At 36.8% G+C, this 26580-nt stretch overlaps 1 protein-coding gene across 6 annotated transcripts in view; it reads right to left on the reverse strand.

The window, feature by feature from the left end:
* TIAM1 (TIAM Rac1 associated GEF 1) overlaps positions 1–26580 on the reverse strand; it is a 202774-nt gene that overhangs the window by 119342 nt on the left and 56852 nt on the right. For 2 of the 6 annotated variants that reach the window (XM_087721586.1, XM_087721582.1), the window contains exon 1: positions 17255–17433. The exons of the other annotated variants lie outside the window; for them this stretch is intronic. The gene's annotated coding sequence lies outside the window, so the exon portion shown is untranslated. Of the gene's footprint in view, positions 1–17254; positions 17434–26580 lie in introns of those variants that run through there. 6 annotated transcript variants of the gene reach the window in all.

The following is a 26580-nucleotide window of genomic DNA, read 5'->3' on the forward strand; positions in this document are numbered from 1 at the left end:
AGTGCTGGGTTGCCAAGGATGTTGACAGCTATAATGCACCAGATATAAGAGGGAAGCCTGGTCCACAAGTGAGAAACTGCACCCGTGTGTCTTTGACACACATGGCGAAGCAACAGGTCGATCAGGAAAGTCAATATAAAGAGCAAGCAAAGGCAGTTCCTGACTCACAACTGGATTAGGTGTCACAATGTCTCTGCCAACCTACTGTGGAATAAAGCATGCCTTCCTGCCACACCCTTTTCAATTTATGCTCTTTCTAACACTTGGAAACCACGAGAAATTTACCAAGACAAGCATCATTTGGGAAAAGGGTATTATATAAATCTGAATTTTTCTGCCAGAAAATTGAAAAGCTTTTGATGGTCATATCAAAATATCAAATATATTGCCTTTCCCACACAGATCTAGAATCTAAGATGTGACACCACAACAATTTTCCTGTTGATCTATTCATCTGCTCAATAAATCTTTAGGTAGAATTTTAAAAATGTTAAAGGATGTATTTTATTTATATTTAAGGAAAATGTATCCTTTAAAAACCTGTTATGCTTCTCAGTAAAGGGAGTCAGTGGAAAAAGACATGGGTCCATTCTGTAACTTCCAAATTTCCTCCCATCTACTGGCACTATCAAATTTAAACTGTAAAACTCCAGCCAACTGTTAGCTGCAGAAATTATTACTTGTAATCATCAGGATTTTAAACTTCTTTTAAATAAAAGAAATTAAACCCCACTGCATCCATTTACATTGTACCAATATGCAATCTTGTTTTTAACACACCCTGAAGGGAAATTCTACATGCATCCTTTTTAATAACTGCAATTTGAATTTAGCTTTTACAGAATGTTTCACTTCTAAAGTCAAACAATACCTCCCAAATGTATTGCTGAATTGACAGTGTCATCTAGTAGCCCTGTTCCCAGTGGTGGGTTTCCAATTTTTTTTCCTACCGGTTTGATCATGTGCTTGTGCGCACTTCTGTGCATGCACAAATGCGTCTGGGTGGGTAGGCAGAGCTTCCTGCCACCGCTACTACCAGTTCACCTGATCCAGGCCGAACCGGAAGCCAAAAGCCAACATGGATTTGCCAAAAACAGATCATGCCAGACTAATCTTATTGTATTCTTTGACAAAGTGATAAAATTAGTGGACGAGAGGAATGCCGTCCATATAGTTTACTTGAACTTCAGCAAGGCATTTATAAGGTACACCATAACCTACTACTAGATAAAGTAGAAGAATGTGGGTTAGACAGCATCACCACCAGATGGATTCGTAACTGGCTGACCAACTGCACTCAACGTGTAATCCTCAATGGAACTGCATCTACATGGAGGGAAGTATTTAGTGGAGTACCCCAAGGCTCTGTACTCAGTACTCTTCAACATCTTCATCAATGATTTGGATGAGGGAATAAATGGGGAACTCATCAAATGTCAAATCAGATGACACCAAGCTGGCAGGAATAGCCAACACTCCAGAAGATAGGCTTAAGATACAGAAGGATCTTGACAAACTTGAACATTGGGCACTATCTAATAAAATGAAATTCAATGGTGAAAAGAGTAAAGTTCTACATTTAGGCAAGAAAAACAAAATGCACAATAGTAGTAACTGTGAGAGGGATCTTGGAGTCCTAGTGGACAACCATTTAAATATGAGCTAGCAGTGTGCAGCAGCTGCCAAAAAAGCCAACACAGTTCTAGGCTACATAAACAGAGGGATAGAATCAAAATCACGTGAAGTGTTAATACCACTTTATAATGCCTTGGTAAGGCCACACTTGAAGTAATGCATTCAGTTTTGATCACCACGATGTAGAAAAGATGTGGAGAATCTAGAAAGAGTGCAGAGAAGAGCAACAAAGATGATTAGGGGACTAGAGACTAAAACATATGAAGAACGGTTGCAGGAACTGGGTATATCTAGTTTAATGAAAAGAAAGACTAGGGGAGACATGATAGCAGTGTTCTCCAAGGCACCAGTATGTAGAAAAAGAAGCAATGGGTGGAAACTAATCAAGGAGAGAAGCAACTTAGAACTGAGGAGAAATTTCTTGACAGTTAGAACAATTAATCAGTGGAACAGCTTGCATCCAGAAGTTGTGAATGCCCCAACACTGGAAGTTTTTAAGAAGATGTTGGATAACCATTTGTCTGAAATGGTATATGGTCTGAAACTGTATAAGGTTTCCTGCCTAGGCAGGGGATTGGACTACAAGACCTTCAAGGTCCCTTCCAACTCTGCTATTGTATTGTATTGTATAGCAATCCACCTCTGCCTGTTTCAGATGGCCAATTTCCTTTCAGAGAAAAGACAATAGGTAGATCTCCATCTGGTTGTTGTAGCCAGTTATCACAGGACTTTGCTGAACACTCAGACTCACTAAAAATTTGTTTTTTCGTGGACAAAATTTAAAGATTAGATTTTGCAATTTCATTCCAGATGTCTGCAACTCTTAATGGCCTGTAAACTATTATGGTGGAAAGAATGGTGAACTGTTGTTTGTCCCCGGCCATTCATGTGCTTGGCCCTTGGCCTTCCTGGCTCCTTCAGAGGAAAACATGACAACTTGGATCTAGGAGGTGGTCCATTCCCCATTTTGGAGGTGGTAATGTTCTTGAAATCTTAAAACTGATTGTAGATCACTCACTTCTGAATCTATCAGTATTTGACAACGAATGCCCAATTTTGAATCTTCTCTTCTTTTGAAAAGTTATGAACAGTGTACAATTACACAGCAGTTTAGGGAAATCAAGTGATTATATACTCTTTTTAGCCAGGGAAGTCTGGATAAGGGCTGAAGATGGCACTGATCATCATTGTGGAAAACTTTTGTTGTGACTTAGATGGGGACAATGCATCCATATGGGTCTTCTCAGATTTCTCGCCAGGCTTAGATATCATCAACCATGGTCTTCTTTTGGACTGCTAACAAGAAAGGGATCAGAATTACATTTGCTCTACTCCAGGGGTATCAAATTCGCTGGTCGTGGGCCAGATGCATCACATGCTGGCCCTGTCCCCTCCCAATTTAGCAAAGGGGGCGGAAAGTCCCAATATGTCATGTGACACTGCCAGGACAACGTGAGTTTGACACTCCTGTTCTACTCCTTCCTCAGAATAAATTTCATTCAGTGGGGAGGGTAGGAGGAAAGAGGAAGATCAAGAGGAAAGATCAACCAAGCAGCTGCTCATTTGTGGGATGCTACATGGTTTGGTCATTTCCCTTCTCTTTTTAACGTTTACATAGAATTGCTGGGGAAGGGTTTATATTACTCCTACATGGGCAAGTAGAGACCAGGAACAAGAGGCCCATTGGTCCAGCTCCACCTGATGTGCCAACTAAATCGCTGTCTGGAGGAAGATGACTTTGGAACAGTAACTCATGTCCTCCTCGCTTGCTATGACTACAGTATGACTTCTTTAGATCATTTGGAAGTTGCAATTGGTTCAGAATATAGTGGCTAGTTGCTATGGGATACTCACTGATGTGCCATTTCTAAAGCTTTGTGGGGAAAACCTTAGGAGCAGGGCAAGAGAAGTTGCCAAGGGGATAGTAAGATAAGGGACAGCATAGCCATAGCTACATAGAGGATGTAGCAAGAGGCTCAGAACAGCCCTTCCCTAGTTCCTCAGGCTGTAAAGGAGATGGCAGGATAACTGTACTTTCAGACTCACAAAGATTCTGTTAATATAGTGTTACATTACATTAGCTGATCTGGTCATGTTTCCTACCTACTGTAGTCTACCTGATGGACTATCTGAATATTGTGTGATTATTTGCTTTTAATGAAAAAAATATTTTATCATGGATGAATAATTGCACTTTAACTGCCAAGAGTCTTGTTGATTGCAGCAGAGTACAAATCTAATAAATTCCCTTTCCCCTGGAGAACCAGCAGGCCCCTATTCTCCTAGCTTTCTGGAAAGAACTGAATGTCAATTCCCAGAAGCAGAAGGGTAAAGCAAAGCTAGAGATCAGCAAAGTTGGATATTGGTTTTTAGAGGAGTATGGTTTTTGAGGTGAGGCACCAGGAATTTTTGTGAGGGTTTTATGATTCGTCTTTTTATTTATTTTTTATTGTCCTTTGTAAACCTCCCAGGATATGGTGCATGTCATGGGTGGGAAGAAAAGGGAAAGGAGAAAAGGGAAAAAAGGAAAAAAGGAAAAAAGGAAAAAGAAAATTGGAAGCAACTCAAGCTTTTCCAATGTTGATCAGTTACAATTCCCAGCATTCTTTAGTATTACCCATAGTAATAGTTAAGTCCAACAAAATCTGCAGTCACAGGTTTCCTACTCTAATTCAGAAAACAATATCCTTTCTTATTTGTAATCATTAGCAGAACTACATCAGGAGAAGCTGAAAGAGTAGTCCATGTGTAATATTGAAGCTGTAAGTTATGGTTACAATGTTTCTTCCCTTTTTTGCACTTTTTATTCTTTAATTTAAATTTGATTGGCTTTTACTATTCTACTTCCAATATTTAATAAAAAAAATAAAAATGATAAAATTAAATGGTAGGTATTATTAAGCCTCCAAGAAAGTGTCACACATTCCTGAACAGCACTTATTTCCTAGTGCTGATACAGAATTTTAACACAGTAGCCATATTACTTCATTGGATTCAAAACCAAGTTGTATCTTGGACAGCCTTTAACTGGCAAGGTTTAAATCTTCCATCCATCCAAAAATGGATGCACAAATGTTTCATAGAGGCACAGTTCTGCATCATGTTTGAGTTTTTAATTAAATGTAATCAAAGCAATTTGACAGTTGTAAAAATGCACATTAGAAGACTACCTAACTCATTTTTACAGTACCCTATATCTCTTCTAATTATTCTCATGTTCTTAAGAGGTCATAGGTAGAAGTCTTTAATCATCATATTTTCTCCCTCTCATATACATTAGTTGAGGGCAGGCTACCACTTGGCCTTTCAGATCCATGTGCCTTTAGGGAATGGGCAAAGAGACCTGCAATTACTGGGAGAAATACCATCAGCAAAATTAACATTGCAATGTGTACCTCACAGAACTCAAGAAGATGATTCTTTAAGGTACAGAAAAGGGATACTATGATTATCTTGACATCTTGGCACTGAAGAAATTAAAATAGATAAATCCCTACTTAAATTTCTATTACAAATTAAATATATGGAATGTGCAATATATGCCATTAAAGAAGATAAAGCATAGCAGATGCTTTGCAATTCTTATACATCCTTAACCCTGATGCTTGAAAGCCTACTGTAAATAAAAGAGCCTTCCAAGTATAATTATAATAGATACCCACTGGTACTAATCATACTAAATGCAGCAAAACCTTATAATGCACATCTCCATTCTGGACCACAAGACCACTTCCAATATTTACAGCAGTGTTCCCAATGCTTCTAAAGGGTACCATGTTGGGAAAGACTGGTTTAGAAAATCACACAGCTGGAAAGTATTATTAATGATTCAGAAATGAAGATGCTAAAAATTACAGAGTCAGCATTCTATTCTCAATCAAAAGCAATATCTAGCAAACACAGATATCAAATGCAACTAATTATATATGTATATAAGTCTAAAGGAGAAACATTTTCTTCAACTGCAGCAAGCTAGAAATAAATTACTGAAACTTTGTTTTAAATAGTTTTGCAGAGTTAAAAGACATTAAGTGAGGCACACCATTTTGCTGCCAGCCTCTCTTCATGTGCACTCTGACATAATTTACACTACTGCATTATTTTATTTAATTACTGCATGTTTATACAGGAATTACATTTATGTTCTTCTCAAGGTATCTACACAGATTTCCTTTCATTTGAATTATTTTAATAACTTAGATAACAAAGAAAAATGGAAAAATTCAACTTACGGAATAAAATACATACAAAAATTAAACAGATGCATGGAGAAATGCAAGTCACTGACTTGAGTCAATAATAGACAATAAAAAGAATTTGATCTTATATTTAGCAAGGATCCTAAAATTTCTTGTACAAAAAAAATCACTTTTTCTTTAGTCACGCATTTCAACTATGTTTTAATTAATTTATTTGTAATAAGAATCAGCTGTAAATGAAGCAGACCTGCTTAAAATTCAGCCTGACTGAAGGAGATGACTCATGGAGATGACATATTACAGTCTAAGCATGTTCCCAAATCACAAATGATGCATACCAGTTCAGGAAAATTCAGAGAGTCTGACTGACACCTTAGCCAATAGTCCTTGAAGGCACAACAGTGGCTTGTCAACTCACGCCCACTACATTTTGAAAACAGGCATTTCCAGACTCTGGATCATCCTCTTAAATAACCAGTTAAGTTGAGAAAGTCCAGAAGAAACATTCTCATTGTTTTAGAATGAAGAGGCGGAAGATTTTGCCTGCTGAAATACATTGCAATGTTCAACAAATGGCTATCAGCATGTCCTACTTTAGATTTCATGACGGACACATTTGGCTAAAAGACATTAGTCTCAAAACAACTCTCCTCAATATATTGCTTCCAATAACAGGTATGTAGTTTGGATTTTTATTTTCAGGGAGACTTTGGGGACAGTAATGCAGTCCATTCAAAACTCTATTCTCTCTTCTTCAATAAAAGCAGCAGTAAGAGACAAAGCCATCCCAACTCCCTTCCATTATTGTTTAAGCAACAGCCACAGGTTTGAGAAAGTTTTCTGAGAAATCCTGGAATAGCCCTTTATCCTGGCTAGTCCTATCTCTATGCAGCTTAACTGTCATGCTGCCGCTACATTCCCCCCCCCCTTTGTTAGAAGCAACAAAACTAGTTCTCACCATCATTACTTGCCCTTGGTCATGGGCTTGTTCTTATCACTCTCTGTGTGCGCTCCTTACAACTGTGGAGCTCCAGATCTACAACTTGCAGTTCAACCATACAATAATCTAAAGTCTAACCCTTCATACTTCTAAATATTGATGGTCACACATAAATGAAACAAGGAAGAGACACTGTTATGGGAAAGATAGATCACAATTTTAATAAATTCTGCTTCTAAAATGTGCTATAAAGTGCCCTCATTTTCTCCAACTGAAACAGCAAATCAGTTCTCTTTCTGCCCATTTTTAAAAGTTTCAATGCCATTTTGGTTACACTCTTCTTTCATGCTAGGAGGTTCCTCCAATCACTTCCTTAAAAAAAACACATCCTATTCCCCCAGTTTCGTACTGTTGAGGAAAATGAAATAATATTCTCTTTATGTACATACCAAACTCCACACATTGCATTAAAATGAAGCATTATTTGTTTCCATGCAGATCTCTTACCCAAATTTATGTCAGCTAAATTGAAGAAAATCCTTTCAAGTTCCCATAAAACAGGAGACAACATGCTCTTCAAAATTAGGCAACTATCCTAGACTTTGGAACTGCGTCTCTGGAGCAAAAACCGGAGGACTTATTCAACAGTTAAATTGCCCATGCCATGCTGAAGAAAGCAGTATCACTGCTGATAGGCAAGGTGAAAAACAAAGTGGGATTATGACATCTACTTGTGGTACATGCAAATGAAACAGAGCACTGGGAAGATGCACTGCTGAACCCTAATAAACATCAATGAGTTGCCACACCCTGAAGCACCTGTTAATTAATGTCTGCACCATAAGTTAACCCATTGTAGAAAAAGCCCTGTAAGAAGCACAGGAGTAGTTTTCTGTGAAACAATGAAATAATATATTTTTTTCTTTAATGAGTTAACTACATTATATAAAATCATATTATAAAAGGGGGAGAGACAAAGAGTATTTAAAAACACTTGCTGCTTTAGAACTGATGAGGGAATATTCTCAAGTCATTATGATTTTTGTGTGTGCCCTTTTAAGTCAAGATTTAGAGTTTAGAGTTTAGAGTTTTATTTCATTTGTATGCCGCCCTTTTCCCTAAGGGGACTCAGGGCAGCTCACAACTCAAAAAGGGAAGGGGGGATACAAACAGTTTAACAAGAACACAAAACTATACATAGTTAAAAGCACAACAATCATACCAGTCGAGATAGGGGCAGCGAATCTTTATCCCCAGGCCTGTCGGAACAGCCAGGTTTTAAGGGCTATGCGGAAGGCCTGGAGGGTGGTGAGGGTACGAATATCCACGGGGAGTTCGTTCCAGAGGGTCAGAGCAGCCACAGAGAAGGCTCTCCTCCGGGTAGTCGCCAGTCGACACTGGCCGGCGGATGGAATTCGGAGGAGGCCTAGTCTGTGGGATCTAATTGGTCTAGTGGAGGTAATTGGCAGTAGGCGGTCTCTCAAGTACCCAGGTCCAATACCATGAAGGGCTTTATAAGTGACGACTAGCGCCTTGAAGCGTATCCGGAGACCAATAGGCAGCCAGTGCAGCTCGCGGAGGATAGGTGTTACGTGGGTGAACCGAGGTGCACCCACAATCGCTTGCGCGGCTGCATTCTGGACAAGCTGAAGTCGCCGAATACTCTTCAAGGGCTGCCCCATGTAGAGCACATTTGGCTTTTGCAACTCTCTGGATGAATCACTACAGGGTTTGGGGTTTGTTTGTTTTTTTGCATGATTCCAGAAGTGGTTTGCCATTGCCTCCTTCCTAAAGCTGAGAGAAAGTGACTGGCCCAAGATCACCCAAATGGCTTTATGCCCAGAGCAGAACTAAAACTCACAGCCTCTCAGTTTCTAACTTGCTGCCTTAACCCACTACATCAAACTGGCTCTATTAGCTGAACGATTTTAAAAATAGCTGAAAGTATACTTAAATTTTTCAACACAACTGGAAATTTGCAAAAATAAAGAGATAGCAGAGTCATGGCTGTTTTTCAGAATCCAAGCGGATAAGCAGAACAGCTTTCCCCTTTCCTCCCCAGACATCAAAGATCCCCCCAGCCTTCAGAATTAAGCACAAGCAAGAATAGTTTTGCTCACTTTGTTTTGTAGAACTCACTGTCTTTCCATTGCAGTATAATTCTCACAACTGTTATCTAATATTATAAAATTCATGCAATATGTCAACAAAACACGTTGCTTCTGGGAATTATACAGTGTTGGATACTGCACTATATTTCTAGAAACTAGCTGTATTGGATAGAGGGGTAAGACCCCAACCTACCTGAAATAATTTTTATAGTTAGAAGCTAACAGGTTGCAAAGAGATCTCTGCAGAAGAGGAAAGAGGTAAAAGAAAAAAGGTGAAATATAAAAGAGGGTAGAGGAAAAAAGAGCATAAAAATTTTATATTCTATTATATTGAAACTTTGCCCATTGTTTTACATGGTCTCTTGGTTCTAACATTTCAGAATGTGGAGACCTTGGAATGAGAACTAAAGGAAAGTGAGCAGAATGGGGAATGGAAACAGAAGAAATAATTATTTTAGAGAAACAATGCAAACACAGTTCTTCATTCAAATTGGAGTTGGGTTCATTCCCTGCCTTACAAAAGAGAAAGATCTATCATGATACAGGAAGGAAAACTTGGCTTCTTACATTAACCAAAGAGTGCACAGCTCTAAGAAACAGATAACCAATGACTTTCCGGGTGCAGAACTATAACTCCCTGTGAAGCCCTAAGAGATGTGCTACATGATTTAATTCTGTTTTCCTCAATTCAACCTTTTTAAATGACTTTGATGAAGAAACAAAATACTTGTTAAAGTTGCAGATGACACAATGTTGGATGGTATAATTAATACCATAAAAGAGAGAAATTAAATTCAAAACAAAATTGTGTATTTTTCTTCCTCGTGTTTAAACCGTTCATGCTGGGAACTTTTGAACTGAATTTATTTGCTGCTGTGTTTCTAAAAAATGCCTTGGATGTCCTGTAGGTACCATGGAATCAATACAAACTGCCTTAGTTCCTCCATACTCATAATTTCCTGCCAGCACAATAATCACTGTAATCTAGCTGTACAATAGCAACCTCCACAACCAAAAGCAAAACTTGGTAAATTAAAGAACTAAGATAAATTCAGGAGTGTAAGTTGAGAAATATTAGGCTTGAAAATATTGCTTGTGATAATAATCTGGAAAGAATAGTTGATTGCAGATTGAATATAATAACACTTAGCAATAGCACTTAGACTTATATACTGCTTCATAGTGCTTTAAAGCTGTCTCAGCATATTGGCCCCAACTATCTGGGTCCTCATTTTATTGGCCTCAGAAGGATGGAAGGCTGTACCAACCTTGAGACAGTGAGAATCAAGGTACTGGCATTCAGCAGAATTAGCCTGCAATACTGCATTCTAACCACATCACCACCACAGCTAGGTAGTAATATGATTTCAAACATCATGGGAAATATAGTTTCTACTTTACTTGGAGCTTGATCACACATACCTTGGATGTTCTATCCTGGGCACATTTTAAGAAAGATCAGTGTAACCTCAACAGGCTCAGAGAAGAACAGCAAGTATTTTCAAAGGATTAGAAACTAAGCCTATGAAGAGAGATTGAAGGAACTGGGAATGGTTCTTCTTGAGAGAAGATTGAAAGGGATTCTTGAAATACAGGACGCAATGACACACAGAAAAAAGTCTTGACATACCCGTCATCATTCCAGAGTGCAGGACAAGTGAATTCAAACTATGGGAAGGCAGATTCCCATATCTGAAAGGCGGGGGGGGGGGGGGGGGAATCCCTAACAGTAAGAGCAGCTCAACAGTGAAACTAATTGTCCAGCAATTAATTGGGCTTCTTTTCATTAGATGTGTTCAAGTAGAGACTAGATAATTTGTCAGAGATGCTTTAATTGGTATTTCTCCACTGAACAGGAGTGGAAATTTATGGCCTAAATTGCAGCTTCTAAATCTATAATCCAAAGAGATGGCCTGCCAAAAATTATCTACCTCAGTTTTCTACCTTTTTGCCTGAAGACCTGATATAGCAAAATCAAATGGGACACAACTATCAACCACAAAACATGCTGCTTAAAATCCTTACTTTCTTTTTTCCATTTCGTTCTTTTTCCATTTTGTATTTATAACACTGCATGGCTACAGACAGGAACTGACGTCCTTCAAGCAGGTATAAAGCTATTGAGCATTTAATGATTGTAAAAATAGGAGAGGGAGAGACCAAAGGTTTAGGCAGAAATTCCCTATTCAGAATCACCTCAGGATGTAAAATATGTATAACTTGTCTGTCTATATTAAATGGTCTTCAGCCCAAATCCAGTGCTTATTTTGGTGCCAAAGTCTTGTGCCCCATTAGATCATATCCAGCTGCAATAGCTCTTTAGATGTTAAAAAATATTCAAAGAATGAAGACCTTCCCTTCCCTTCCTCAACTTTCTCACTGTTTCCCCCCAAATTAGGCTGAACTAAATTTTGGATTTCTTCATATTTTTTTCCTCTTCAGAAGAGTGACAAATTTAGAAGTTAAATGAACTTTGAAAATTACCTAATGGTGAAAAATTAGTAATAGCTTTCAATTATTCTTGCTGATTCATTTTAAGGTGGGCATTTCCTAATAATGCACCTTTCTTTTAATGTCATCATCACTGTTCCCTTTAATACACAGTAATTATGGCAATACTGGGTCGCTATTTAGAAATTATGTCAAAAATAATTCCATACATCTAGAGCTGTCAGCAATTCCTTGAAGTAGCCGTTTGTAAAGATGTTGTCATCATGTGCTCCATGCACATCCATACACACCTTAAATTACCATTTCCCCTTTGAAAGCAGATCATCGCACAACCTTCAAAATATATATTAAAGTAATATTTCAAACATGGTGGCTATTTTCCATTCTGCTTCCTCATATGATTTCCCATTTTAGATATTCCAAGTTTATAAATATATGAAAGGATGGATGGATTATATATACAATTCAGTAATTGCTGTGCCACTATTTTTGATCCGTAGGTAAGATAAGGAGGGATATATATTAAATTAAGGGACTACTGCTAGATGATTTGTGTAGCTGCATGAGTCTGTATTTTCAGGATTGCTCATTAAATATGATCATTACAAGAACATTAGAAACTCCTAATTGTTAATTGGAATGCCATATTATCATTTTTTTCATCCTTTAATCTACTATTTCCTTTTAAAAATATGAAAATAAATTGCTTCAAAAACACTTTAAAAGCTTCAAGTTACATTAATCACTATAATCAAATCTCTCTTTTAAATCTCTTGTTGGAGAAATATTTCAGGTGTTGAAAGCAAAAATTGTGACTCTTAAGATGATTTCTCTTTGAATGCAACCAGTTGGTGTTTGACTGTCTCGTTTCACCAAAAGAAAGAAATTGGGGATACATTGGTCCTCAATAATGAGAATTGAATCATTAGCTGTAATCTAAACAATGTTCTTAGACAATCTGTCTAACAACATTGTTTTTGTCCTGTTTTTGTTTCCTTTTACTTAAACTTGGTTACATGTAGCAGACCTCAAGTTGGATGTCTAGAAAACAACTGTAGTTTAATCCATATGTATGGATCAGTTAAGTAGTTAAGTAAATATAATAGCACAATAAAATGAAATTAATCCATCCCATATCAAACTCAATGTTTGGGATTTGTAAAAGATTTTTTTTTAAAGTCAGATTCACATTCACTGCTGTTTTACATATTTCTTTTTAATTTGTCAACTACAATCTCTATTGAGAATCACTCAGCTGTGGCTTTTAAAATGATAAAAAAGAGCCATGCTGTGTGCATTCAGTTCCTTGGCAACAAGTAAATGGACTCTCAGGATCATGGCAAAAACCCAGCAGTGGCACATCTGCCTTTGCTGTTTAATCATTGTAATGAGCACAATTTGTCACTTTAATCCAGTTTTGTCATGAAAAGTATTTTTGATATAATGAAAAATGAAGTTGTTTTACAGAGCTTCCTTGCCTTCAGACATAGAAGTTTTTTTGTTTCTTCATAACTGTGATCTGTCTAAGAAAAGCAATCGTAATATTGGTTATGAATGTTGGCATTAAATCAGATCTGACTACTGCAGGATCATCTATGTGGGAAGATGGTTTGGGAACGTGAACTGGTATTGAGCACTTGAATGCTTGAACAGTTGCTAGGGCTTCATCAGCAATTAATGTTCCACAAAACTGAGAGAGCAAATAGTTCCCTTGGATCAATTCAATGCTAGCTGTTAATATACCTTTGCACACAATTCATTGTAATTACATTATTATACAAAGCACTTTCAAACTTTAATAGCTCAAAAATCAGAAGAACCAAATATATCACCAACAGTTCGTATTTTCAATCACCACTCTCTTCTTTATAAATTGTATAAAACTATCCCATTTTACGCATTGCTTACTATCTGAAAATCGTCCTAATATGCTTCTAACTAGGGCTATTCCAGATGTTCCCAGGGACTACCAAGATGTTCATGTCCTTTGCACCATAGAATAAACCATCCTATTAGATTAGAAAGACAGAAAATCTTTCTAAGAAAGGAATAGGGAAACCCATTCTATTTTAGAAATTAAGCAGCAATACAGATCAAAGAACCTGCCATAAAAATGCAGATAAAAATATGGAAATATGTTCTAATGAAAGGGGACTAGCTCTATAATGATGATTAATGAGATAAGTTCTGTTCATATTAAAGATTTGCAGTTCTAAGCCCAGAACATAAAAATTAAATTGTCATCATGTGATGATTTTATTTCAAACAACATAAATGATTTTTGGTTCATGGTACATGTAATTCATGTACTGTAACCAGTATTATAAAGCTATAAATATCAGGGCCAGCCCTACAATTAGGCAGAATGGGGCAGCTGCCGGAGGCAGAAGATGTTAAGCAGCAGGAAGAGGCTAATGTTGGAGGACAGAGCAAAGTATGTTTTGCAACCTTCCTGTTCCCCTAAGCTACTCTCTTAACTCACATAATGTGGAGGATATTTGTCTCTGATAGATGGGATTTGAAAAGAGTACCATTTGGTCTTTTGCCTCAGGAAATATAATGTTAAGTCAACCTAGATAAATGCAAAAACTTTTTGACTTGCGTTCCTCACAAACTATCAGGTGTGATGCTGCTTTAGGAATCAAAAACAAATAGCCCTTTGAGCCTAATGAGACTTCTTGTTCTGATTTTAAAATGGTGCTCTCACAACCCTGTGAACTTGAACGCCTCAAGATCAGAAAATATAGAACGAATAGCTCTGGGTTTTCTTTTACTTGAAAGCCTATCCTGATTCAGATCATTGGGGAAGGTAATGGGGGGGGGGCAGGAAGGTTGTGTTTTGTAGGGATTTATTTGAAGTGAAGAGGGTTTTGCTATTTTAGATGCTAAAGAAAGGTAGAATGATGAAGAAGTGGGGTGGGACAGTATTAAATTTCTTTTCCTACTAATCTATTATCTCAATCCAGAACGGCCTGTTTGTAACGGCCTAAACCCACACTGAATTTTAGAAAACTCTGGTGTGCATGTTACCCAATACCCTGCCATGTAGTGTGATTTTATTTCCTGGATGAAGAACTAACCTACATTAAAGTGATACAGAATGCAAAAACATGAGTTTTTACAGTACAGAACCATTGCAGTACACCCATGAAACACCATTGCTTCTTGAACTGCACAGGCTACCAATCAACTTTAGGATACAATTCAATATATGTTGTTTGGAAGGGCAGTCATACACTTTTAATGAATTGGTTGAATGAAAAGAAACAAACAGACAGACAAACAGCAACTTTGACCTTGCAACTGTTTTCCCAACTTCTTCCTATTCTTCTAATTCATTTATTTCTGTCCACTTGACCAAATAAGTTGGGACTCCAACATTCCTGCCTGGATTCAGAAGCCAACTGACTGCAGTTTGATTTATTACCAGTAGTAGAATAGAATCAATAGTTCTATCAGTAGTTTAGGGCAGTGTTTCTCAACCTTGGCAATTTGAAGATGTCTGGACTTCAACTCCCAGAATTCCCCAGCCAGCGAATGCTGGCTGGGGAATTCTGGGAGTTGAAGTCCAGACATCTTCAAGTTGCCAAGGTTGAGAAACACTGGTTTAGGGAACATTAGCCACCTCTTGTATTCCTTGAAGACCATCTTTCAAAACAATATCAGTCAAGAAATATGGCAGGAACAGGCTGCATCAGGGACACCTGAAAAAAATCTTTCCTTGTGTTCACAAACCAACTAAGATATGCAGAAATGCTGTTGTCAGATTCATAATCATATAATTAGGCATATACTGTAACTAATTTAAATTTAAACTTAATATGTGAATTGAATTTATTATGACTATAGGACCTTATTTTATCAGCTCCTGGCCAATTTATAATGAGTTGCTAAACTTGAGTGAGATAATAGTGAAGTTTATAAGGAATATGAGGAGTAGGCTTGGCAATACTATCAACAGACAAGATAGACAAACAACTTTAGGTATCTATTCAGAAATATGGCTTGTATTCAATACAGCCTGTTTTCTAGTACGTTTAGGACCACAGCCTGAATAAAAACAGAACTTTCAGGTGTGCTTGGATGCAAGCTTCAGATGAAGGAATTCATGAGGAAAATGATGAAAATGTGCCACAATGTCATAATACAAATTTTCCCCCTTATGTATTTCTGTGTAACTTCACAACTCAAACATGAAAGGCTGGAGCTAGCCCTAAGACAGCATAATGCATGTTTCATTATTTTGGCATGACTCTGGCTTCAGATTATTTTTCTTAATTGTAAAACCTTGCCTGTCCAATTAAATGTTACAGTGAAAGAAAGTCATAGAGGAAGGTACATATTCAGATTACAACAGATGAGTATTATAACAATTATTAACAAAACATGTGTTGATGTATAGAACTTTATTATAAGATGGACTGATCTATACTGAAAAATGCCATCAGATATGTTCTATTTAACATTTATTTTGATAAATAATTATCTCTGAATTGCAACATATCTTAAGACACTATGATAGAGAATCAGATTCCTAAATGGGGGGGGGGGGAATCGGAACTAAGGTTCCCTATTAGGCAGAAGAGTATGACTGTGTTGAAGCTCAGATACAAGTAGCTGAGGGAAAAGAAGACAAGGCCTAAATCCCTCCCGTTCACAATTAGAAGGGCTAATGTATTTGTTTCGTGCATGAGAGAATACATTTCTCTTGTTCAAAATGTACATTATTTTCCTCATTAATTGCACTAACTGCTCCCGACCACCAACTTCATCTCACTGATTAGAAAATTATGAATGCTTGAGATGCACGTTCAGTACATTGCAGAGCATGGCCAAGAGATGTTTCCCCTTTGTTTCTCAGAGTGGTATACCAAAAAATTCAAGATTTTCAGTGTAGATTTAATCTGCTACCCAATTCTTTATTTTCTGAGAAACATTGGACAAATATAGATTGTTTTGAAGCTAAATTTCCTTCCTATTTCACAGGAAAGCAACATAAAATCAGCTTTATCTGAAGTAATGATATAAAGCCCAAATAAGTAACTAAAAACAAACATTGCCAAAATAAAGCAGTTACCCATATGCCTTAAGAATTATTAAAACTTTTATATGAAATTCTTCTTACACAGATAGTATTTTATGTGTTGTCCTAAAGAGTATGCTTCCAGGACCTGAAGAATCTATTACTCATGCTGGGCACAACCACAGAGATAAATATGTATGGGCAATCTGTTTGCCAGAGGCATCCTCCCAAGGTATTGGTTCACTTCCTTGCAGCCCTCACCCAAATTACCATAATTTAATTTCCCATTGAGTTTTGGCAGCAAATCACTACATCAAGTGTTAGGGGCAAACTGCTTGGAAGCAGTTTTAGTAGTCAGAAAAGACTGAAGGCTGAAGTTAGAAAAAAGGTTGACAAATGAAAAAAATATTGAGGACAGTATCATTAAATTTCTGGATAAGAAATACTGAACATTTGATTAGTTTATTTTTAAATCTTGTTTTTTTTTTCAAATGCCCTCAATGATTATTGAGTATTGGAGCAGTTTATTTCATTTTAATCATATAGTGTTCAGATCCTTTAGTCATAAATAAAAATTATTACATTATTAATAGTACTATTATTAAAGAACAGAGGATTTTTTTTCTAAAAAAGGAGGGACATTGGTATAAGTTTACATATGAAGAAATGTTGTTTTGTTTAAATTTTCACTTCTACTTCTATAAGGTCAATACTAGAAGCCGACTATTCTATTATTGCATATATTAATTGATGAACAATCAACAGCTGGCTCTTTTGTTCACTCCAGCCCTTTTGGTTCTGCCTTTTTTATTTTGGCTCCATCTAATTTTGAGTATAATCCTTAGGAAACCACCCAAGAGCAAATGTATCGCTTAATCCAAGAAAAGTTACTCACCTTATGGCTGCCTGCCCAACTTCATGAAGCTGGAAGATCAGTCTTAGAAGAAACGCAGAACATACCAGACGGAAATTGTGAAAATGGCAGAGCTTAAGAGGCAAGAAGAAAAGGTTATCTTTCAAATTGCTGGAGAAACCTTCTTATAAACTGGAACAGAGCTTCAAATATTCCTTATTATCCTGAAGATTTATCATGTGCCTGTTGTTGGAGTTCCTACATACCCAGTGGTCAAATAATTCACTAAATTACTTTCTTCAAGTTCCCTATCTACAAAATTGTTGAACAAAAAGCATCATCTCCTTTAGAACAACACACATTGGTGCTCTGTAAAAGCCTTGTGCTCCTCTTTTACCAGAATAAGCTAAAAATTATCCTTCATTGTCAGCAGATAAAGTTAACACTTCAGTGTTGAAATTCTTCCAAGCAATAGGAACAGATCTTTACATTCTCCATCTCTTACTTTATTCTTCAGTCCCACAGATCTCTCTGCAGAGAAGAAGCAGGGACATAACATTCAGTATCTATTATTCCCCAGGTGGTCACAAATAAGCAGAGTAGGGATTGCAGTTGGTTTTGAAACATTATTCAGGTATGCTTTACAACAGCAAAAAGAGCAAGCATTTAAGTCAACCACATTCTCATTTTGGGAAAAGGGGGAGAAAATGACCCAAAGTTACAAGTTTAAGTATGCAAAGAATGCTGCCCTTGGTGACCTGAACAAATTGCCTCTAAATCAAGAACCAGCTCTGTCATGTCTACACAGCACACCAGCATGAAGTAATTATCAAATGAGCAAGTTCTTTATATGTGTATTTCAAATTTTATAGGGAATCCAAGACTCTGGAGAGACAGCAGCTCCAAAATTGTCCATATTAATTGCTTGTGCAACACTTCTCACAGCTCAAGATAGTTCAAAGGTTGCAGGAGTTCAGAGCAAGAGGTAATTCTTAAGTGCACATACCCAATTCTACTCAAAAGCTTGCTCTAGGTCAACACCTTCTAGAGATAAACATGGTTTTGGGCAAAGCTACAATATAGGTTATAATTACCAAAATTTTTGGAGTATAACACAGACCTTTTTTCCTCAAAAAAGAGGCTGAAAATCTGGGTGCGTCATACATTGAATACAGCATTTTTTTGCCTCCTGAAACTCCGCCCCTTCACGAAAATGACCATGCATAGCCTTATGGAGGCTTTCAGAGAGCTCCTAGGGGCTGGGGAGGGCAGAAATGAGCAAAAAACGGACTGTTTTTTGCCCCCTCCGCCAGCTCCCAGCAGCACTCTATAAGCCTCCATAAGGCTATGCATGCAAAAAAAAAATTGACAAAAAACGGGCCTGTTTTAGCTAAAACAGGCCTTTTTGCTTGTTTTTGCCCCCCCCCCCCCCATACCCTCCCAGGAGCACTCTACAAGCCCTCCCAAGGCTATTCATGCATTTTTCTAAAAAACAGGCCCATTTTCGTGAAAAACGGGCCATTTTTGGGAGGTTTGCAGAGTGCAAAAACTTTTTTTTCTCTTTTGGAAAGCTCTTTTAACAAATTGATTAAATTACATTGATCAAGTGCTGTGCCAGCAGAAACAAAGTTAGGTGCTGCAGATTGTCAGTGATTTCCTTCTCCAGCACATGGATAAATACACCTGGAAACATCTACCTACCTACCTACTCTCTCTCCCTACCTACCTACTGTATTTCTATCTATCTATCTATCTATCTATCTATCTATCTATCTATCTATCTATCTATCTAATCTATTATCTATATCTATATCTATATCTATATCTATATCTGTCTGTCTATCTATCTATCTATCTATCTATCCCTCTATCTACTTACCTACCTACTCTCTCTCTCCCTACCTATCTACTGTATTTCTCTCTCTCTCTTTCTATTTCTCTCTCTCTATCCCTCTACCTACTTACCTACCTACCTACCTACACTCTCTCTCCCTACCTACCTACTGTATTTCTCTATCTATCTATTTCTATTTCTATTTCTCTCTCTCTCTCTCTCTCTCTCTCTCTCTCTCTCTCTCTCTCTATCTATCTATCTATCTATATATATATATTTCCCTTTATCTACCTACCTACCAAACTACTATCTCTCTCTCCCTACCTACCTACTGTATTTCTCTCTCTTTCTCTCCCTCTCTATCCCTCTATCTCCCTACCTGCTTTTTTTTTAATTTGCCTCTTCAAAACCTTGGTGCGTCTTATACTCCGGTGCGTCTTCTACTCCGAAAAATACGGTAAATAGATCTTTAGTTGCTTTTCTACTTAAAGGCATTCATATTCATATTCAATTTCACCTTTAATTTCCTCTTTTTATTTCTCTAACATTTCCAGTACAAGCAAGTTATATTATTTTCCACATCAGAACTTTTAAACTAGAATAGCCAAATGGATTGTCAATACTGTTGTCTGAATAAAAATAATAAAAATTGGTCTTATAATCATAATTATTAAATTGCTGTCCATTTAGGTATTTGTAATTTTAAAACTTTTTAATGTTATGGAATTTTCTAATACCAGGATATTTAGTCCCAGTTTAGCAAAATGGCTCTGCAGTAGTTGGAATTTTTTGCTTGACAGCCATCCCTCTGGAAAACCTGTGCACAGATGGGCAAGCAAGTATGTCACTATTATTGTGTACATTCATATGGTTATATATCTTCTTTTTATACATCTTTTAAAAAGTAGCTGAGATCTAAAGCTCTCTCCTCTTGCTAGCTCCTTTGCTTCCCTTCCCAACCACTTCACTCCTTCTTATACTTTCCATACTTTCCTCTAACTCAGTGTAATATTATACATTGGATTAATAAAATATTTGAATATTTGAAGTGATATGAAACCACTGAGGAAATGTTTATTTATTTATTTATTTATTAGAAGACTTATATTGCCACCTATTTGCACATGGTGACTCAAGGCATCTTAAAGGGGTATAAAAATAATAAAATAATATAATAGCCCCCCACCCCTCAACCCGGCGATAACATATCACATCAGCCACTCTTGATTCCCCAGGCCTACTGGCAGAATAGCAATAGCAATAGCAATAGCAGTTAGACTTATATACCGCTTCATAGGGCTTTCAGCCCTCTCTAAGCGGTTTACAGAGTCAGCATATTGCCCCCACAGTCTGCGTCCTCATTTTACCCACCTCGGAAGGATGGAAGGCTGAGTCAACCCTGAGCCGGTGAGATTTGAACTGCCAAACTGCAGTTTAGCAGTCAGCTGAAGTGGCTGCAATACTGCACTCTAGCCACTGTGCCACCTCGCCTCTTACCGGGTCTTCAGCACCTTCCAGAAGAGTGTTAGAGTGGGGGGCCATTCTAATCTCTGGGGAAATGATCTTACAAAGAGAGAGAGCCACCATAGAGAGGGCTCTTATTCTGGATCCCTCCAGATGTATCGCTCTAGGGGATGGGACCCGCAATATTCTTTGCCTCCCTGCTCTAGTGGATTTAGTAGATGTGACCAGCAAGAGATGGTCCCTCAGATAACCTGGTCCCAAGCCATGAAGGGCTTTAGAGGTGACAACCAGCACCTTGAATTGTACTCTGATTTGGCAAATTGGCAATCAATGTAATTCCCTTAGGAGAGGTGATACATGTGCACACCAAGGTCTGCACAAAACCATGCAGGCTGCTGCATTTTGCTGTGTATTCAAACTGTTCTTCCAAGATAATTTTTTATTATAAGTAAAACTCTAGGAAGATGAGCAGTGCTGAAAAACCACTTTGTTTCTTTAAGTATGCTAATGGGTTCAAATATAATTTAAGAGTAAATTTGGTAGGATAGGAAGCACATATCTGTACCAGTACAAAAACAAATAAATATAAAGCAGATATAGTGTTTCTGTGCATGTTGGCATTCTTGTTTTATGAAACAACTTGTGCATCTCTGCCCTAGCACAGATCTAATATGTATATATATACATATATATGGTGGGTTCCTACCAGTTCGCACCTATTCGGTAGAACCGGTTTGTCAAATCTACCAAACCGGTTAGAAGAGGTTCCACCAGTGGACCCAGAAAGCACCTACAGAAGAGGTTCCAAAAATTTTTGAAACCCACCACTCTCTCTCTCTCTCACACACACACACACACACACACACACAGAGACTCACAGAGAGAAAGAGAAAGGAAGAAATAAATGAATAAAAAAAGAAAAAAGAAAGAAACAGTGAGAGAGAGATGAAAGGAAAAAAGGAAAAAGGAACAGAGAGACAAAAGGAGAGAAAGAGAGAGAGAGAGAGAGAGAGAGAGAGAGAGAGAGAGAGAGAGAGAGAGAGAGAGAGAGAGAACACATGGCCGGCAAGCCACTCCCACAAAGGAGGCCACACCCACAGAGTAGGTTCGAAAATTTTTTGAAACCCACCACTGATATATATATATATAGATTAAATATATACCTTTCACCCTGGCCTGGCTGATAAGGAGTCGAGCCCTGTAGCTCAATGGTTAACACATCTGCCTAAGAGGCAATAGAGCACAGGTTCGATTCCCAGCAAGGGTATGGCTAGCTGATGAGAGCTAAATAGCTTGAAATAGATCTATACTAGTCTCCCTTTATTTATTTATCAGCATAAATATAACAAATGTAACAAAAAGGCAACAGTAAAACAGGAAAACTTTTCTGGACAAAGGAATTCTACACTGACACAGTAGAATAATATCCACCAGAGATTAAAAAAGACTGATGCCTGACTGAAAACAATATATGACTGACAAACTGCCTTTAAGAACTAATAAGCAAAAATCCAGACAAACAAGCCCATATTCCCCAACTTTAAGCACTTCAGAAATGTAGCAACCAGAACTCAGTTTCTCAGGCAACATCTTGTGAAATAACAGATAGTCTGCAATTACCACTGAAAGGTAATCATTAAGGCTGTGCAAATCCTTCAAAATGGCTGCTTTGGAACTTGAAAGACTTGCATTCTATGTACCTTTTTGTTTTTTAATCATTAAAGCAACCATATCTTTTTTCATGCAGGTGCAATAACTTTGAAAAATTGTTCCAGTTGTCTCCATGTTACCCTGCTTTCAATAATTTAATTAAGGTTGATATTAAAATAAAAGTAATGCAAGAACCTAATAGAAAAATAGAAAAAAATATTGAAAAGTGGTGGAACAAAGAGGAAAACATCCCCCTTCATCCCCAGCAAATATACTCAATATAAAATAATGTATCACTGTCTCTTAACACAGTGGTTCCCAAACTTGGCAACTTTAAGACTTGTGGACAAGTCCACAAGTCTTAAAGTTGCCAAGTTTGGGAACCACTGTCTTAACATATAACCATATATATCTTCAATCCATATCCCATCCCATTTTTCTATTAACTCACCTGTAAACCTTCACTTCTTCTTAATCAACAAAGGTCCAGTAAAAATTATCAGAAATATATAACAATATAAATATATAATCCTCCTTTCCATTTAGTCTAAATTCCTTTCATCCTTCTCTTTAATAATCAAAATCTAATCCCAATTATTAAACTTGTAAAAAAAACATTAAAATGATTAAACAGATATTATCCTGTTTTGAAAGAAGTAGCCATGCTTGTAGACACATTCAAAGATAACCAAGTACAGCCACACAAAGTTTGGAAGAAATTACACCTGTTAATTGATTTTAAAAGAGCTGCATCCTGTGCTCTCCTACATATTCTAATCTAAAGCACTTTTCTGAAGGACTTGCACAGCTCTAATAGTAAAATTTACAGGATGTACACTTTAATTTTCCTGATTGACCACTGTAAACGGGATTTCTGGAAGTTATGATCCAATGCATCTTAGATGCTTCTAGACTGGAAAGAGCTAATGTAGTCTATATAGCTGTTTTTTCCCCAAAAAAGATTTCTTAGTAACAAATCAATTCCTACTTTGATTATAAATGTCATAAAGATAGAGTAGTCTGTACTTTAAAATGAGATTTGCCACTGTATTCCAGATGATGAAGAATAATTCTTTGAATGTGCATTGAGTTTTATCAATATCTCAGTATTAAGCTTACAGTTCTGTATTTGTGTCTGTTTATCATAGAGAGAAAAACTACCCAGGGCTTCAAATTTACTTTCCAACACTATTGACATTCCCAGCAGATCTTGAGTCTGCTAATACCTCCCATCTTTCTCTCATCTTGATTTTGTTTTCATCTTGTTACAAATAAAACCTTTTTATGCAACTAATATTTCAAGAAGAATATGAGTCAGCTGCCAGCTTTCAATATACATGCTGTGTAGCTTGACACAAGTTTTATATATTACACTATCCTGTTACAGAAGTATAAAAATGTGTCCAAGTGAATTAAATTAATTGTCAGTGCATGCCCAGAGCCCGTGTGGTCTCGTGGTTAAGGCACCAGGCAAGAGACATTGAGTCCAAATCCTGCCTTAGCAATGAAAGCCAGCTGGGTGCCCTTTGCCAGTCACTTTTTCTCAGCGCAAATCACCTCACAGGATTGTTGTTGTGGAGAAAATAGGAGAAGAACAGTGTGTTGGATATGTTTGCTACCTTGAATTATTTGTAAAAATAATAAAGTAAATAAATAAATAAATGGCCCCAATGCATAATCAGTTTGTTTATTTCATTTTATTTCATTCTATCAAATTTCTACTTCACTGATCTCACCTGTATGATTCTGGATGTTTAATTGGTTTGCTTACTTGATTTATATAGCTCCTATCTCAAATAGATGATTCTGAGAGGCTAACAATGAATAAAAAACAAGTAAAAACAACATAACAAAATAAAAAATAACATGTACAGCAGCCAAGATTAAAAAAATCAACCAACACAATCAACATATCTATGATATAGGCTCACCACAGATCCAGGGCTCAAGGTTCAGTAACAAAACCAGGTGTTTAAGGCCTTGCAGAAATCTACTCATACAGAAAACTACTGTATTAATTTAATAGCACATATTGCATGAAAACGTATGTTTTATATGCACTCTCTCAGAGACATCTCAACAGCCATTGTCAACAGATTTTAGGCAATCAATCCTTTGTGGAAGGTAATTTTATGGCTCTCATTCATATGTATATTTCTATAATGTTGTATCATGCCATATGGAAATATCTGTAAGAGTTGTAAGAGTTGTAGGTACTTCCATTAGTAGTCCCCTATAATAGTGAACTTTCCATGATTAGCAGAAGAGAGGAACACTACATGTTACTAACAACCGAATCTTTTGTACACTTGTTCCAAACTCAGTAAGATAAAAGATTGCAATCTCAATTATCTATCTTGGTATTTTTCAATCTGGTGCTTCCAAATATATTCAGACTATCCTTCTAGTAGTTCCCTGCCTACACAGCTTTTAAGTTAACCAAGATTGTCTTCTTATGCCTTCTGTTACTCCACCTAGTATCTTTACTTGCATCTAAAACACCATCCCAATTTGTATACATTATTTTTGGAAGGGGAAAGAACATACAGTAAATGTTCATCATTGCACCTTAGCAAACAATCTGAATATTGGTGCTGTTTAATGAATTCACCAGATAAATTGATAGCACTGATTATTAGCACATTATGTCAAGGTAAGATTACTATTTTTTTCTTTTTTTAAACAAAAGTTCCCCAACTTAATACAAATTCTTCCACATTAAACTATTTTGAAAGCAAACATGGAATTATACAGTTACATCATTTTAGGAGATATGCATCAACCTAATCAATATATTAATCATGACCGATTACCTATTCAGTTAAATATAAGTTTGGATGTCCTTGCCTATCCATAATTCTCTGCAAACAAGGACAAGTAATCTTTCAAATAATGAGACAATTCCTGGCAATGTATTTCTTTCATTTAATTAGCAGGACCAAAAATGTCTGATCACAATTTTTAAAAATACATTTTAATAATATATAAAACATTTCATAAAATTAATGATTTATGTGCTGATATCCTAGATGTAGAAAGGGCAACATCATGCACAAAGTATTTCATTCATTTAAGGTTTTTTGAAAGGCAGATCATTTATTGTAAACATGCCATAGCAACTGAAATAAGATACACCCAGGGAGCTGATGTCATTTAATGGCCTGTCATTCATTCCCATTTTATTTCCGTGATAGTACAGGATTTTCCCATTAGAAAGAACAATTAGCTTGTCCAGCGACAAGAGAATAGGAGCTAAAGGAAATTTATGTTATCTAATATGCCACTGCAAATCCTGACCTTTTGTTTCATTTTGTTTTGAATCTCCATCATCAACCCTCTAAGGAACAGAATCAAATGATGGTTGTATAGAAGCAAATAGGCAAGATTTTGCATGAAGTCCAAATAATCAGAATCAAATACAGGTAGTCCTTGACTTATGACCACATTTGAGCCCAAAATTTCTATTGCTAAATAAGACATTTGTTGTGAGTTTTGCCCTATTTTGCAACTTTTCTTTCTCTAGTTATTAATTGAATCACTGCAGTTGTTAAGTTAGTAATTTAGTGTGTAAGTGAATCTTGCTTGTCAAAAGGTTGCAAAATGTGATCACATGAGACCTCAGGATACTGCAACTGTCGTAAATATGAGTCAGTTGTTAAGCATTGAATTTTGATCACATGATCACGGGAATGGTACAGTGTGCAAGTCTGAAAAATGATCATGTAACTTTTTTCAAAGCCGTTGTAATTTTGAATGGTCACTAAATCAATTGTTGTAAATCAAGGACTACCTGTACAGTTTTGATCCCAAACTGTGAATGTAATCATTTACTCATATGAAAGAAAGTTTCAGTTTTCAGATAGAGCACTAAGAAGAAAACCTGTTCTTTGCTTGTGCAACTATAGTGCTCCAATTCTGTTTCTGTCAGCAAAAAGGGCCGATGACGTACAGTATAACATTAGATGGTCTTGCAAAAACACAATCCAGGCTTACATAAAAAGTAATCTTTACAGCAAGTCTCTTGAAGCACAAAATCAGCATTTCACAATCTTGGCAAGTTTAAGATGTGTGGACCAACTCCCAGAATTCCCCAGCCAGCATACTGGCACTAAAGAAATGAGAAACTTGCCATCAAAGATTCCTTGGGTGCAATCTTGGTAAACAAAGTGAAGACTACCTCCAACATTCCTTCCAATACTGTTATTGTATTCTGTTATTAATCAATTGTGGAGCAAAAGAAATTATTATAAGTCTAACTTTGTGACCCTAGTCAATTGCCAGTTTATCTGACTGCTTTACAAGCATAGAATTATGTATTACAAACTCTTGTTTATTACTGACCTACAATTCAACATATAGTGTTTTTTGTTTCAATGCAATACATCTGCTAACCATATCCACTGTACTTACATGTTTGTAG

This window comes from Thamnophis sirtalis, unplaced genomic scaffold, assembly GCF_051295495.1.
Source record: "Thamnophis sirtalis isolate CommonGarterSnake01/CBP01778 unplaced genomic scaffold, rThaSir2_p1.2 scaffold_8, whole genome shotgun sequence".
NCBI lineage: Eukaryota > Metazoa > Chordata > Lepidosauria > Squamata > Natricidae > Thamnophis > Thamnophis sirtalis.